The following is a 2,817-nucleotide window of genomic DNA, read 5'->3' as shown; positions in this document are numbered from 1 at the left end:
CCAATTTTCAGGAGCTTTAGAGCTGGGACTAAGAGAGAGTGGGTCTATCGTTTAAAGCTCCTCCTGATGGAGTCGGCCCTCCGGCCCCAGCCGGCACTGGAAATTGCCCCAGCCTCGGTGCAGGATGTCCCAGCACTGAGGAAGGACTCCTCCAGGGAGCACCGGCACTGCTCCCTGGCTTGTAAGGCCAGTCCTACCAGGCGGCACTGCTCACAGTCCCCGGTGCCGCATAAGAAAAAGAAGGCGGATGGGGTCATTTCCCCCATCAAGAAGCCACTGTGGGACCCCCAAGTTCTGGACCTCAAGACATGGCACCGTTGACTCCAGCCCCAACTGGAGGCCCGTCGAGTCTGGTGCTGGTGGACTCCCTGACTCAGGAGAATTTGGAGGAAGAGCTTGACCTCCCCTCCATGCCGGATACCTATGAGGCAGCGCAGGACCTCAGTGCCATGACGGCACAGTCCCTGGCCTGCAGGTGCGAGCTCTGGCACCGCAAGCACTGTCAGTGGCACCAACAACGGCACCGGCTGCAGTATCTCTGCCGGTGCCGCAATTGGCTCCAGCACCCTTTGTGGCACCTATGGTGGCACCTCCCCTGGTTCATCATTGTGGCAAGCCCATGATGTTACGGCACTGTTCACCATCACCCGGTACCGCTCCCTGGCACCGTTGGGCTCTGCCCCCCCATGGTCAGGCACAGACTACTCATCCGACTCAGACTCTAAGTCTTCTGTCTCTCACCACAGCCAGTACCACTCCCGCTTCCGACACCGGTCCCGGCAACGCGGAGCTGTGGACTCAATGGCACCGGCATTTGCCTGGCTGCCCCAGTGGCAAGGCCCACTACAATGCCCCTTTTGGACCCCTTGGGCCTACTGTCAGGGTCAGGGCTCCAGGGCGGCATCAGTGGCATCTGCACCCCATGCCCCTCCCAGCAATGTCGCTGGCTCGCCACACCCCCAGGGCTTCTGAGGACCCTGCACGAGACAGGGACTCTGGGCTGTCACGCTCAGGCGCAGCGTCTGAACCAGCGCCACCAGTTATACTGAAGCCATCTCCAGTCACGGTAGGGTCCAAGGCTTTCATAAAAGACGTTCCTGAATATAGAGTAATTGTATTTGTATATTGTATATAATCAGTTGATTCAATCACTTATGATTTGAGGTTCAGACCCCCTGTTTTTATAGACCAGTAAAGCTTTGCAATATATTCTCAGATAAAGTACAGTTTGTCCTGCTTGGAAGAGACATCATATGGTCTGGTAAAGACTTCATGCTAGTTCCTCCTCTTGTTAACTTGACGGTTTTGTTTACCTTTTATGTAAATACATTTCCAATGTCTCTTGATTTATCTTGGAGACACATTCAATTAGGTGGAACCACAATACAATCAACCCCATGAGACCCAAGAAGACGATCACCTTCTGGTATTGACAGGCCAAATTAAATTAATAGGCAGCAGGTTTAAAACAAAGAAAAGGAAGTATTTTTTTCATACAACTCACAGTCAACCTGTGGAACTCTTTTCCAGAGGCTGTTATGAAGGCCAAGACTATAACAGGGTTCAAAACAGAAAAAAAGGTTACTAACCTTCTTGTAACTGTTGTTTTTCGAGATGTTCATGTCCATTCCAATTAGGTGTGTGCGAAGGTTTTTCCCCAGCAGTATCCGTTGGGTCAGCTCAGGTGCCCCCTGGGGTCGCGCATTTATGGCGCTCGATATAGGGCCCTGCTGACCCACCACCCCCTCAGTTCCTTCTTGCCGGCTGCTCCGACAGAGGGGTAAGAGGGTGGGCATTGGAATGGACATGAACAACACATCTCGAAGAACAACAGTTATGAGAAGGTAAGTAACCATTTTTTCTTCTTCGAGTGCTTGCTCATGTACATTCAAATTAGGTGGTTACAAAGCCCAAGTTTTGGAGGCAGGGTCAGAGCTCAAATGTTCACTGACTGTAGCACCGCTCTACTAATGGCTGTAGCGTCTGTGGCCTGCTAGGTAATACCGTAATGCGAGGTAAAGGTATGCATTGATGACCATGTCACAGCTCTGCAGATTTCCTGCGTAAGAAAATGACCCAGGAACACTGCTGATGATGCCTGCGCCCTCGTGGAGTGCGCTGTAAGTGGAGGGGCAGGTACCTTTGCCAGGTCATAGCATGCCCGGATGCAGGACGTGATCCAAGACGAGATCCTTTGGGAGGAGACTGGAAGCCACTTAATTCTGTCTGCTACTGCGACAAACAGCTGAATGGATTTCCGGAACAGTTTCGTTCGCTCGATGTAGAAGGCTAATGTCTGGCGAATGTCCAACGAGTGAAGTTTTTGCTCCTTGCTGCTTGAGTGCAGCTTAGGATAGAAAACTGGGAGAAAGATGTCCTGGGTAATGTGGAACTGGGAGATAACCTTAGAGAGATTGAGGTCTGAGCTTAACCTTGTCCATCAGCCACACTATCAGAGGCTCATTAACCTGCACATCTACCAGTGTGATATATGCCATCATGTGCCAGCAATGCCCCTCTGCCATGTACATTGGCCAAACCGGACAGTCTCTATGTAAAAGAATAAAGGGACACAAATCAGATGTCAAGAATTATAACATTCAAAAACCAGTTGGAGAACACTTCAATCTCCCTGGCCACTCGATTACAGACCTAAAAGTTGCAATATTACAACAAAAAAACTTCAAAAACAGACTCCAATGAGAGACCACTGAATTGGAATTAATTTTCAAATTGGACACCATTAAATTAGCCTTGAATAAAGACTGGGAGTGGATGGGCCATTACACAAAGTAAAACTATTTCCCCATGCTTATT

Source organism: Terrapene carolina, unplaced genomic scaffold (genome assembly GCF_002925995.2).
Source record: "Terrapene carolina triunguis isolate 2854851 unplaced genomic scaffold, T_m_triunguis-2.0 Scaffold740, whole genome shotgun sequence".
NCBI lineage: Eukaryota > Metazoa > Chordata > Testudines > Emydidae > Terrapene > Terrapene triunguis.
Note: the sequence above shows the minus strand (reverse complement) of the source record.